Below are 14,738 nucleotides of genomic sequence, written 5' to 3'. Positions count from 1 at the left end.
AGTATTCTGCAGCAAAAGCTTTTCCAAACACAGGAGAACTTTTAGCCCTAACTTGACAGGTAAACTTACCTGTCTATCAGGAATCTTAGAGCCTACACATTTACAGTCAAAATGGACTTATTACACTCTAAAAAAATTAAAATCAAGCCTTATAGGGCAAAGTAAATGGAAATTGATCAGTAATTATAGTGTGAATAAAGTAACTGATTCAAGATTAAACTTCTGCTTGTTAGCTCTCATCATAATAAAATCAAAATCTCAGTCTGAGGATAGATCCCAAGTCTTGTTGCAAAGTCATGCTCTAGTTGCTAAGATTAATTATGTATATCCAAACAACAAATGACGAGTTGTACAGCATTCAGGAAGATTAATTAGTTACAAGCAGAACTTTTTACCTCCACAGAACTTACAACAGAAATAGTTTGAGCTCTTTGGTGCCTGAATATGGCAGACAGCTTATTTCCTAAATGAAAGAGTATTTTCAGCTGTTAGTGAAGTAGATACAATTTTTAAAAAAATAAAGTTCAGTTACATTTCAGCTTGAAAAGGAGTCAGTGAAAGGGCCTTTAGCACAAATGTTGGAGTGGCATCATTTCTCAATGTAAGTACCAGAGAACTTTTCACTGGAAACAAGTTACAATCCATATTCTCCAGGAAAGATCTGTGAATCAGTGAAATCCTTATCTAGCACTATTTGACAATAGCTGTGAGGCAGATTACTAAAGGCAACATTTTCCAGATGAAACAGTCCTCTAATTAGAAATAAAGCACTTTTTTCTTCCTTTTTCAGAAAAGACTGCTGTGAGGCAAAACAATAGAAATGGCACCATCTGCTAATAATCCAATTAGAGAATTTCAAAGCACCAGCTAAAAAAGCTAGCTGGTAGGGATTTATTCTTCTAAACATATTTCTCAATTACACCACATGGATGTCCACATGCTTTCGAATTACACTCTATTTGGAAACAGCAAGAGTTCACAGGATCAAGGAGAAATCATATCATGGATAATGCAAAACATGACCTTTCCCCAGTTGTATTTGTCTCCTCTTGTGACAGAACTTCAGTGCTTTCCTATATTGCTCCATGATAGGTGTTAGTCAAACATGTCTCAGACATGACTTTTCATGTCTCAGACAGAAGAGTCTCCAGAGTGACCTAGGATATGCCCTCTTGGTTTATGGTCAGACTAATCAACAGACGCCAAAGAAACAGTAATTGTGACTAAGCATTCTGAAATGCTGTATTTAGGCAGCAGTTGCTGCCTATCATTCAGGATTATTTGCCCAGAGATGGAAATTCAGCTAGCACTGTTTAGGTGGGACAAGTTTACCAATGCCAAACATCTCACTGGCTCTTGGCTTCTTGTTGGCAATAACAAAAAACCCAAAACCCAACCACCACCAATATTTGAATATGTCTTCAAAAGATACTGACAGGTTCAGTAAAACAGCTGAAAATTCCACATGGAATCCAATGTTCAGTTTCTGCCTTTCAGTAAAACACTACTTCAGCTTTATTGCTGAATGCAGACAAAAACCTCTTCCAAGCTGTAAAGTTCTGAATCTAAAGGTGATTTTATGGCAAAAAGAGATCTGCTAAAAGTAGCATTTGCCAGGAAACACTTCAACAGCAGCTAAGGTGTAAATCATATGTCCACCATAACTGCACTAGGCCCAAACACTTTCCTTTCACTTCCCTATCTCCAGACTAACTTCCAGACAAATGTACAAAATATTATTGAAAGTCTGAGCTAACAAGCTTAACGTGGTTTTACTGGGCCTTCAGAGGAACAAACTGCTAAACATTGTCCTCAGGGCCAATACTTCACTGAACAGCAGCTCTTGGAGAAACACTGAAGGTTCCACAAGGATTATGGGTGCACAAGGAATATCCAAATGCCCAAATCTGTGAGGACAGCAGAAAAACCTTACAGTATTTGTGCTCCTGCCCCAAGAAAAAACTCATTTCTGTTGTTCAATAGAAAAAGCTAAAATGAAGCCTTTGGGGAATGAATAATCCCCCAATACTGCCCACTGCACAGAATCCATGGAAAGTACTGATTTCTTCTTCACCTGTTTCTAGCACTCCTGCAGTGTGGTAGAGCACAACTTGCTGGTAGATTAAAGAAAGTTTAGCATTTTACCACAGCAGGTCTCTTGTTGCTTTTTAACCCTCTTGTGTGCAGTGAGACCACTCGCGTGTTTGAACTTGCGTGGATCTCCCCAACTCATCCCTAAACTGGTTCCTCCGCAACAGCAGCACAAAGATCAGTGCAAACCAACAGCGGGCAAGAAAAAATGTGAACTGACCTGAGTTTCATCAACTCCTTGCCTGATAATGTAACTTCACTGACTAACATACAATAAAATATTCTGCAATTATACCCAGAGATTCCCGAATTCCTAATAAATGCAATAATGCAGTCACAATCTCAAGGAATCTATTGACCTGATGAGCAGCCCCTTTGCCAATATATGAGGTCATAATGACATTTCAATACCAAGAGCCATCTCCATGGCATGTCACCAAGGTCACACTTGATAAACAGTGATCATTTCTGTTTCTAGCATGCAGTTGAAAGAAAAAGATCTTTCTGAGCAGTTCCATTTCAACTTTATTCACTTTATTTTCAGAGAAAATGAAATGGTGCCATAGCACAACATTTTAATGCAATTCATCTATTTAGTGATAAGCAAATAGGTATTCCATGAAATGTGATCTCAATATTTAATACAGAATTTGACTGCTGTGTTTCACACTAAGCTATATAAGCACGGAAAAGCACAGAACACACAGATTTCTGACAAAAATAAAACTCAACTGGAAGAACAACAAAAAAACACCTGCAACACAAAGCCATTGGATATTTAATACGGTTTCTTCAGCCCTGTTTGCATATTTAATATTGAAAAATAAGTTGTAGGGGTTTTTAATGGGGTATGTCAATGCTTGATCAAAAGATCCATTTCCACAAGTGTTTTACTTCCATGTTAGTTACTAGAGCCACATCCCTTTCTGCAGAATAGATAAACAAACAATCTGAGGCAGAGGACAGCTGAGCTGCTGCTTGTTGATGATTATTTCCATGTTGACTGGCAAACCCATGCACTTCACTTGTGAAGGTCATTGAAAGCATCACTGGCAGTGATTGAACCCTTCAAACAGACTGGGACACAAACCTCAGCTTCCATTCAGCATCCTTCATTTCACAGCTCTTGAAAAGTAGAAGTTTCATTTCCCACCTTTAGTACCTACATTCAACAAAGTGCTGTACTGAAAACTGGAGCGGGCAGGCTGTCAGGATGAACTGATCCCTAATACTTCAGAATTGCATAAATATAAACATCAGGTAGGACTCCAGCAACATTACTGAAGAGATCTCCAGCCTGTGCATAAGCACAGCTGTTCATCAACTTTCAGTAACTCAACATGCTGGAGTAAAAATACACAGCAACAAGCTACTAAAAGTATTAACAAGAAGGTTTGCTAATACAGGCTCTGTACTCAGTGTTAGCACACTATTTCCCAGCGTGGTGCCAAAGTTAATCCAACTTTCACACGCACTTTGCTCATTCCAAGGTGTTGGAACCCTGGATGCTGAGAATTTTAGACTTTCTGTGCTGGAAGGCACAGACCCTCAAGAGAATACTACATTTGACCTGAGGCCATGGAGAAGGCTTCAAAATTGAATGATAGCACTGGAATTATGCGTGTGTAGGTTGAATGGAAGTGTCAATATCACATGGTGGAAAACTCAGAGTTTAAGGTTTTAGAATATAGTAACATACACAAGGCTAAAATGGAGGTTTTGTGGTGGTGGCTGGTCCTTCTTCTTCACCACCTTCTTCAAGGGTTTGGGTGGTATTTTGTAATTGGACAGAAAAGCCCACATTGTGGGACATGAGTGATTAGTTACTGGATTAAAAGTAAAAATAATTTAGGTGTCATTTCTTAATTGAATTGTTTTTCCTTAAAATACCTTGTATAGGTAGATAAGGTGCCATTTTGTAGCTTATTAGTGAAATGCTGTAGAACTCACAGCTGCTAAGACTGGGATATAGATAAGAAATAATAAACATCTGAGTCTGAACACAAAATACCATCTTGAGCACTTTCAATCCCAACCCTGACAGAGGCAGAAAAAGAAGACGAAGAATTGACACCATGTCCCAAATGCCTACAAAATAAAGTGTATCTTCCTTATTCCAAACAGCTGTCTTTTGAGGACCATTTCAGAGACAGTTTCTATCCTTAAAAAACTTTAATTAATTATGAATGGTAACTTAAATACAAATTCTCCTCTCATTCACTCTCCACTATAATCTAATTGTTAATAACCTGAATGCCTTTCCCTGACAAGTCTGCTATATTGGAAACCTTTTAAATCCTTCTGCTCCTCTATCCTTAAGAACAAAACCATGTTTCTAATGAAGCTAAAATCCAGCTGCTTTCTGCTTTGATTTTTTAACTTGCTTTACTCACCTGCAAATCCAGAAGCAAGGTGACTACACGCAGAGACAGAGGAGGAGGCAGCTCTAAGAGATAACACAAGCTCTGTGCTGGATATTAGCTACCCATAATGGGCTAAAAAAAAAATTTAAAAAAAAATCAGCAAACAAGAAATTGTCTGGCAGCCATCTTCCATCAGGATGTGACTGTACTAAAGGCTGAGATCTTCAGGAGTCCTGAGGAGAGGCAGGTGCTCGACATGTAACTGTCTCAAACACTTCATTTGTTTGAAGATGTCAGCCAAGAAGATTAAACCCAATGTGCTCCAATTCATTTTAATTCACATTCTGTTGGAAGGAGCATTAATTGCATAAACTTTTGCCAGTTTTCTGCCTAAAACTTAGCTCATTTTGTTCTAGTCCCCTGAAGGAAAAGCAGGAATAAGTAGCTATCATTACAAAGGTGTATAAGGAGTCAGCACAAGTGTTCTCCAAGGAAGGAAAACGTGTGGTAAACAACTGACTCAGGAGATCAGTCTTCCTGCTCCGCCCAGCACATGAAAAGTTTGCCTAAGGAAAAGCCTTAATTTGGGGTGGCTTCCTCAAACTGGGAAGCAACTGCCAAAACTGTTTCTGCTAATTTTTTTTTTAAAAATTACTTTATATAAGTGACCTAAGATCATGACAGCTGCTAAATTAAAGGTTAAATTAAGTACTACCTAAGAGTGAAATAATCTTTGTTGTTCTTCTGGCTGGTAATGTACTGTACTTGTGAAATACAGGAGGACAGAAGTGAGAATAATCTAATATCTCCCAATACCAATAATCTAATAGTCTCCCAATAGCAACTTCATGGAAGTGTTCCAGTGGAAGTGTAGATGCATCCTATCCTCTCACCGTAGCAAACAAAGCAACACTCAGCAGAGCTGAGATCTGATCTCTGTGTTTCCAGAGGCATCCATCTCCCATGATTCCAGCCAGCTCTCTAAGCAGAGTGATTTTTCTAGTTCAGGTTTCTAATATACTGAACTAGAGCTAAAAATCTTTGTTAACTTTGTATATGCAATACAACATTCATAGATTTATTAAAGTTTCACATCTTGTGCTGAAAAGTTTCTGAATTTAAGCTTCATTATACTTTTCATTAATTGTCCAGCTAATCAGCAGCAGAAGAAAACCTTGAAACCATAAGAATACATTAAGAGTAAGCACAAGACAGAAAAATATCAGTCAATATTCATGGATCATATATAGTGATATGGTTGAACACAGGAAGCTCAGATTAGGCTGTCCATCTTCCAGCATTATGGCAATAGCAGGGAGATATAACTCAAAGTCTAGTGCAAAAGCATCTGAAATAATAAAGAAATCCCTAGGCTGAATTTGTCTATTAAAAATTTCAGTATAAAGAACTTTTATGTCTGTTCCTTCAGGCCCCAAATTTCTTGCAGATACTGAATATCAATGTTTCAACTAGTATACTGGAACAACAGAGCAGAGATTCAGATAGGAAATGCATAAATTTTCCAAAATGTCTTTAATTCTCAAATACAGGTGTTGAAAAACTGTAATCAAAAGTTAAAAAGGGAATAGGATCTAACTAGATAAGGCATTGCAATACTCCAAGATCATGATGTCTAGAGAGTGAATTGCTTAAGCAAATTCATCTTGTCAACTGTACAGAATCTACACCTCAAGAGTTAAAATCTTCACGTTAAAATCTGCTAAGTGTGTAAAAACCAGCCTCGGCAGAAGACATTAGGTAATGAGTGTCTGCTGGAATTAATTACAGGACTTGCACACTTTTCCCCCCAGAAGTGATGGGAGTTTTCTGATGAGCAGCTTCCAGGCTGGGCACTGGAAGCAGCCAAATGAATCATCTCTTCCCCTAAACCTGGCAATTGATGACTCTTCTTTTACATCAGGGTTTAATTAGCTTTTGCTTTCAAAGCCAGTGCACAGCACAGCATTCACTGCTACAGAAACCCAGAGAAGCAATGAAGACCTAAATTCCTAATTTCAGCAGCTGTCACTGCCTGGCACAAATAAGTCTTTTTTAAGTGTACCTCTTGGAAGCATCTTTACACACCAACGAAATCACAATATCAGAAGTACCCTCTGCTTCTTGCATAATAACAGCTTTTGGGAATAGTCTTCATGGTAATTCCAAATAAAACCTGTTTCAGTCTAACTTTTGTCACAAGGCTATGACACTTCATGAAATAACACTTTAAGACCATGGAAGCATCTTTACACACCAACGAAATCACAATATCAGAAGTACCCTCTGCTTCTTGCATAATAACAGCTTTTGGGAATAGTCTTCATGGTAATTCCAAATAAAACCTGTTTCAGTCTAACTTTTGTCACAAGGCTATGACACTTCATGAAACAACGCTTTAAGACCAAGCAAATCTCAAAAAAAAAAAAAAACCAGCTGCAGTTAAAGTTCACAAGAGATGGATACTAAAGGCCCAGCTTACTGCCTGTAAAGATTAAAGCTTTAATCTTCAATTTTGATAACTTTGCCTCTTAATTATGCAAATAAAAAAATAACACTTTACATCACTAAACAGACCTCAAGGCAAAATAAAGGCTTTAATTCCTGTGAAAATCAGCTTTAATATCCAATACTCTTTGTAAGATAACAGCAAAAAGCAGCAATTGTTTGTGTTATACAAAACGCATTTTTTCTTTCTTCTCCCTCCTCTTTTTCATATATTCTTGCAACTCCAAGGCAGATCAGAAAAGATCAGATTAGGCTGTGACTATGTTTTGGAACAAATCAATGGCAGATGAATTATTGTCTGATTACACATGTGAGCCCTGAGCACCAAACAAAGCATTACTCAGCTCACATAAAATATTTACATAACACAACTCTCAAAACCTCTGAGCTGCTATTGCTGAAGCCTGAATTCACTTAAAACATCATTAGAATATAAAATCCAAGGGAAAAATTTCTAATAACTGTATGTGGTATATAATTATTTACTGTGAAAAAGCACTACCTGTCATGTATTGTGATTTAGACTTGATTAAATGATTTGTGGGAAATGATACAGCAGAGAAGTAAAGCTTAGAAAGATGTGATAAGAAAAAAAAAACACATTATCTTCATAATCAGTCATTCAATCAGCAAGGAATTGTTCCAGTTACATGACCCTGTATCATGATTAAAGCTAATCATGGTTAGTGGTAAATTAAATTAAGTCACTGAGGCGCTACAGAAATCTCTCACTAAAATTGTTGAAGGGGCAACCAGGCAGGAACAGGAAAGAGCCAACACAACGACCAAGCCCTTCAGTTGCAAAGTCAATGGAGAAATTAAATATACAATTGAATTGATACAAGAAAAGAAACAGTAGCAGTTCTCATCCACCCTGCCATATTTTCACAGCAGAAGGGGAAAACATTTTCACAGCACAAGGGGCAAACACAGCCTTCAACTTGAGGTCCAAACCATGATGAACTTCAGTTACTTGGGGAAGGAACACCTGTCTCACCATCCTGGTCAGATGATGCACTGTGCAGCAAAAATGGCACATTCAAGGCTTTCTTCATGATTTCATCTGGTTCAGCAGCATTTAAACTGCAGTAGGACTTCAGCTGACAATTCTTTCGTATGAACTAACAGGATCTTTTTTTACACTTTTTTTTTTTAAAAGAAACACGATTTAACTTCATTCCCATTAGTGGTCTCTCCATGAAAAACTTTATTAGAAGAATTTCCCTCTGAAGTTACTGAAAACTGAGTAGCACAGAACTACACAGGCAGAGCAGTCTTACCCATGCAACCCTGAATAATAAAACACAATAAATTAGAGTCTAAAGGCAAGGCACAAACCTGCCATAACAACACCTAATCTAAATAATTCCCCAAATACAACAAATACCATGGTATTAGAAGGGACTACAACTGTAACTAAATATCATTAATGCAAACCTCAATAAGCAGATATAAAAATCCCTGCCAATGAGAAAATAAAGTTTTGATAAGACACTGAAGTCCAGTGGAACTTGTATTCTAATTTTAAATCACTCACAAGAAACGGGGACAGACAAAGCCCAACTGAGCAGGCAGCCTTCCTGTAGGAACCCATCCCTCTCTCTCCTCCTGCCTCATTTCCTAACCAAGTTCCCTGCATTGGACACATCAGATCCCAGAACAGGTCTCTGCTGTTTTACCAGTCAAAATACCTTGTCTGCTGTTAACCTCAATCCATAAGCCTTCTTCATAACCCCTTTGAATATGAAGCCATGTCTAAGAGAAGTCAAGATCAGTAATTGTCAACATTTATCACAGTATCAAAGAAAATCTGACCTTCTCACTTGGATAAGGACAGTGTCACCCCATGGTTCATTACTCAAATCAGCAATGTGTTTTAAAATTGCCATTTTCAGAAGTATTTCTGAAGTCCTATTACTCATCTAAACATGATAATTTAAACAAAAGCCAGACCCCAGCTGCTCAAATCAGCACACACAATTTAAAACAGATCCTGAGACTACAAAGGCATTCTGCATACCACAGGAAAAAATAGAGGCTTATTATAATTTTAATATTACTACTCTTTGATATAATCAGTGTGAAAAAATCTGTTAACAATTAAAATATGAAGAGCATTCGACCTCAAATGCCTAACAGAAGTTAACAGTGTTCTCATTGCTATGATCATAAATAAAGTTATTTAATGAAGACATGCATAAGTATCCTAATTTGTAGTTCAGGGTTTAGATGCATATTTAGTATGGGAATATTGCTGCTAAAGATCAAATAGCCAAAGCTTTTCACTGTGCTGCTTAGTTACCCTTGAAAAGGCACCTTCAGTGCTCTGTTTTGACCACCTGAGGAAGGCTGCAGGGCCTGTCACAGGATTATTACCACGTTTAGGGCTGCCAAGACTATTAAGAAGTTCAACAAATAGATTCAAAACAAATAAATATGTGGGGTTTTTTTTAATTTGGTACTACCCAAGATAGAAATATAAGAGAAGCAATAGGCAAATATTTCAAAAGTTATAAAATGCAATGAAATAAAGTTGAAATTAACCCTTTGATAGTAAGTACTGTTGCCCAGCTACCCAGAGTACACCATGGTTTATAAGGAGTATGGGAGAACCCAAGTAACTCCCTACATTCTCACTTCATTTTTCTATTACACCCATTTATGCTTGAACTACTCTTTCACCTTACTCGTCACTAGTGAGAATCTAACAAGAGCTGCTTCCTTCACACTGAATTAATTAGCAGAAAGTAGCACCCCAGCAATTTATCTTAAGCCATTCTATAATGGGGCAGACTCAGCCCACCAAAAATTGGCTCTGAGTGCTGAACAGTGTGGTTATTTTGCTGCTCTCCTAATTCTGAGTCAATCCTTAGAAGCAATATTTTAAGAAGAGTGTTTTAGTGCTCAGAACTATTCACATTTCTCCTTAATTTAAGGAAACATCTACGAGCCATTGCTGCTGAGATTTTCTAAAAGCATTTGCTTCAAGTTCCACTGGTATTTTTTAGTTAATGTTGCCCAAGTTAAGACTTAAACAAGAATACGTGTGCAACTCAATATTTTAGCAGGATGGGTACAGAGTGATAAGTTTGCTCAAGAAGTACTTTTAAACCCAAAAACTTCAGGTGAACCCACCTAAGTGCGAGTAGATTATCCAGGTCGAGTTTGGCTAAAGCAAGATTTTGCAAAGTTTGACACACTGCTTCTCATCAAATGCCATGCTAAGTTCCCTGACTGGGAAGCTTTTTGGAGCACATATTTTAGGCCACTCAATAGCACAATTTGTCTGTGGAAACAGATAAATGCTATTATTAAGTACCAAAAACACAGACACAAAGCAGTAAATATGGTTCCAGACCATCTTCACTGAGGCATTTTGTGAGATCTTGCACTTGAGATGAAATGGCTTTATATTTTGAAAGACAGCATGAATATTTAACAATGAAATAAAAGCCAATTGTGTTTAGAATTAAAACTAAGCTGTTGATCTGCCAGTAAAGCTATTAATTAGTATAATTACATAGAAACTGAATCTGGGATTCTCAATGTCAGAATATTTTACCATGCTAAGCAAATGGAAAGAACAAGGAACATATTTAAGTGATTAGACCCTTCTGTTTCATCTCTCCAAATTGCCCCATTTTATTCAATCATATTCACTTCATTGCTTTTATTTTTCATTTTGCATTCAAAACTAAGTATAAGGGGGAAAAAATTACACTAAGAAAAAACTATCTAAACCACCACAAAAAGGCTGGGGTTTTTTGGTTTTTAACAAACATTGTCCAGAAGCTTTGGAAAAATCTATCGGCTTTGTGGTGAGACTTAAGAGGTCAGGTCATTTAGCCCAGCAGGCCCAGAACGAGACTGGCCAGCACTGGGGGTAAAGATGCAACTGGAGATAAAACTGGTGCCTACAGGCCTGAAAACTCCCTGAAAGCCATCAAACTCTGCATCTGCTGCTTCTTTATAGAACCAGATACTGTTAATTCAGTTAACTTCTAAAGCAGCAATTTCTACCTGATTTAGGTGGCTTCATGACATGTTATACAGCTCGACAGTCAGAGCAGAACTGCTTCACCCCCAGCAGGACCAGCCAAGCTCCCTCAAGAATAAGAAAGCATTTCCTAGGTTTAGGTAATAAAGGGTTTGAGTTCACCCTTAGATAGTGGAGGACAGAGTTTGGGGTGAAAATTCAAATCAAGAGTTTGATAAAACAAAAAATTGTTAAAAGTAGTTTTAACAATAGAAAGCCTAGAACAGAGACAAAGCTGAACAATTGATTACAGTCTTATTACAACTTACAATAAATATACTCAACAACAGAGTAATATTTCAAAAACACAATAGCAGCTAAGTATTCTACAGTTTCATCTTTTAATTTCTGTAGAGCAACAGACCCTACCTAAGAAAATGTAACTAATGATTTTTAATGCATTTCTATAAAATATTACTTATAGAGGATCTGAATTAAGCCATAACCATTATTAATAAAACCAGTGTTACAATTAACATAAGACACAGATAACTGATAACAATCTTAGCTTGAACATTTCATAACACCATCTTCTAGTAAAAACTGACCTCAAAAGTAAAATAATTTTTAAGCCATTGAATATTTTTGCAGTGAACTTTTAACTTAACACATTTCACTTTTCTTTTTTGTTTTGAATTCTTTATTGTTGTAAGCATCAAATATATATATCAATAACTAGCATTTTCAAAGTTACATAATAGATTTTTAAAAATTCTATGAAACACAAGTTTACAAGAACTCCAATACAGCCATACCATGCCACATTTTAAAATACTGCTTAAGAAAAGCTAAACCAAGAAAGGTCTGCACTTTAACATATTTCACACAAATAAGTACTACGTATTTTTATAACAGAGATATTAGGAAAAAAAATAAACAAACCTACCTTGCTTTTTATAATCACCAGCACAGCACACCTAAACTATCACACTTTTAAGGGAAATCAGGCTCTTTCATAGCAGCCCTGAAACGAGCTCCAGGTGAAAGCTATTGATGGCAAAATAGCTAATGACCTCCAGCTGGCAAAGCTGATTAAACTTTTTACTCAATTTGATTAGAAATTCACAGTGACTGTGCTAAAGTTATCATCCCCAGTGTAGCTGATGATCTGGATGAAATTTAATTTAATTCCATTAAAATTCAAGACAATCCCTTCGTCCCACTGTTTAGCGCGGGGCGTTAGGGGGGAAGTACAGCCATGACAATTAATTTATTAACACAATAATTTGAGTGAAGAATATCTTCGCTCCAAAGGAGCCGTATTTGCTGATGAGGGAATTTCTCCCGTTGGTTTTTGCTGCCTCGGGTTCCTCGCGCTCGGCTCCCGGGACGGGCCCGGGAAGCGCAGCGGAGCCGCAATGGCGCGGGACGGCCGCCAGGTGGGGCTGGAGACCGCGGAGCCGCGGCACCGGGAATGCAAACCTGGGAAAAACCTGCGGGAAAGGGAACTCCGTGTGCACTGACTGCGTTAGAGGGCTCTGCTTCGGGGCGCGGAAAAACCCGCACATAAACTGCTGTCATTCATAGGGCGTTTCAAAGAATGGCAGTTTGGGTTAGTTCGTGCTTCTGCAATCAGAAGTGTTGGTGATGGTGACTATAAGAATGTTTTTATATCACAAAATGTGGCTTTTATGTGTTCATTTGATGCTGCTGCCAGAGGAGAGCAGCATTTATACACTGAATTAGCTCTAGATCAGTGGAACAAACTGAATGTGAACTAGTGTCAAGTAAACTCAAATTATAAGGAAAAAGGGGTGTGGGTTCTGACCCACCGTTGTGGTAATATTGGATATCTGCATTTCTGCAGAGTGTAAAGTTCAAGTGGCTGAGAGAGTGCTAAAAGCAAAGTTAAAATAGCTTTGAGTCACCCCACACTCCTGCTTCTATTGCATGTGGATTTGGCAACCTTGTTCTGGGATTGACTGATGGCTTGAGTCACCAGATACGAACCAAAACCAAAATCAACTCCCTGAGGGTATCAGAAAACTTGCCTTGTTATTTTGTTGTTTTTAGCAACATCTTGCAATTGTGACTTTAACCCTGGGCATTTGGAAAATATTAAAGATGCATCAAATTTTACCCTGTCTTTTAAGAATATATTGCACACTGAAGAAAGTATATTTTCATAACTGGGTTCGTCAATTACATAAATCCAGAAAGCTCATTGTGAGGCTCCTGTCCCATTCAAACAAGCACTAAAAACATGACCAATCTAAATAGAAGTAATGGAAAGTTTTCATAAGGGAATTACAAACCTTAGAGAGTTTGTTTTTGTACCTCTCACACCCACTTGATAGGTTTTGCAGTGATCACACGCGGCCACAGAAGGCCATTTAAGGTCAGGCTGGTGAGAAAAATGCTAATTAAAGATGTGTTTTGCTAAGATGACTGAAATAGAGAGATGGAGTGATTTGGATGAGGTCAGTGTCTAATAGTTTAGAGAGGATTAGAAACAGTCACTGGCCCTCAATCTGTTGCTGTAATTACTGAGCTACTCGAGTTCCTCACAGAACAACTCAGGTATTGGCATTACTGCTCTTGGTATTCACAGTAATTTATTAAAACATATTGATGTTCTGGCTTCTGCTTAATGGAAGGTGAAAGTGTCCCATCTCAAAAAAACCCAGAACATTTTCATATTTACCTGCTGAAAAATCTGGATAGAGTTGCACCTGGGTTTTTATAAAGCTGCACTAGTAAATAACATGGCTTTAAGTTGTGCGGCTATAAATGTTCTTAAATAATGAAGAGCAAGAACATGTAAAAACACCTGGGTTTTTATAAAGCTGCACTAGTAAATAACATGGCTTTAATTGTTCTTAAATAACAAAGAGCAAGAACATGTGAAAACAAACAAACAAATAAAGCACACTCTAATGCCCCAGTCAGTTTTTATCGTGGTGAAGGCTGGGTCAGCTGTGCCATAGCGAGGGGCAGCAATCAGCACATCTCACATCTCTCTGTGGGTCAGTAAAACATTTCTCAGCTCATGTGCTACCCTGAGCGATTAGCAGGGAAAGACCAACAGGGCTTTTTAAACTCATCGGGTTTTATGCAGATAAAAGCAACAAGTCTCCTCCTCAGAGGAAAAAATAACCCACCAACACATATACTTGCTGCAATTAATCCCTTATTCATGTGGAATTCCTGCCTGCTGGTAGAGAAGACTCACAAACCATGGATTTCCATTTTATACAGGGTCAGCAGTGCACAGGTTTAATTAAGAGTGCTGATACAAAATGTCAATAAACAAAATATGCAAATCCACACTTAAAATTTTAACATCTATGCTTCAGTAGCTACTGGATTTGTAGAATCTCTAAAGGGCAGTAGTTGTTGTTGGGGTTGGAAGCAGGGGAAAATATTCCTAACAGTTAATTTATGGTTACAGTAGCAAGCTAAAATATAACCTAAGCTGAAAAGAAACATGAAAAGTGACAGTCCTGTCATAGATATGTAGGAACACTTAGTTTGTTTCCATAAAGCCATATTTACCACAGCCACTGGACATAATGACCTTGTCATTCCATGTCCTAACAGCCCTTAAAGTGAGCTCCAGCCCCAAAGCCAAGGAATGCTGGGGTACATCAGAGCTGGATATTGTAGCAGCAGGGAGTGCTCCTGCAGCGCTCTGGCAGGATGGCCACTGCACCTGGCACAGGGCTGACAGCTTGCTGGATTTTCTGTTCACTGTACATAGGGTCTGTCAAACTGTCCCATGGCTGCCATTTCAGCAAAGAGAA

The 14,738-nt window shown here is 38.0% G+C and overlaps 1 protein-coding gene across 1 annotated transcript in view; it reads right to left on the bottom strand.

The window, feature by feature from the left end:
• SLIT3 (slit guidance ligand 3) overlaps positions 1-11,039 on the bottom strand; it is a 524,200-nt gene extending 513,161 nt beyond the window's left edge. The window contains exons 1-2 of the mRNA XM_039701675.1: positions 10,980-11,039; positions 4,485-4,586 (exon numbers count right to left, since the gene is read on the bottom strand). The gene's annotated coding sequence lies outside the window, so the exon portion shown is untranslated. The remainder of the gene's footprint in view (positions 1-4,484; positions 4,587-10,979) is intronic.
• Positions 11,040-14,738: the final 3,699 nt, after the last annotated feature.

The sequence above is a fragment of the Passer montanus genome, unplaced genomic scaffold (assembly GCF_014805655.1).
Source record: "Passer montanus isolate IOZ18808 unplaced genomic scaffold, ASM1480565v1 scaffold15, whole genome shotgun sequence".
In the NCBI taxonomy this organism is placed as follows: Eukaryota; Metazoa; Chordata; class Aves; order Passeriformes; family Passeridae; genus Passer; species Passer montanus.
This window is presented reverse-complemented; position numbering and strand designations above follow the sequence as displayed.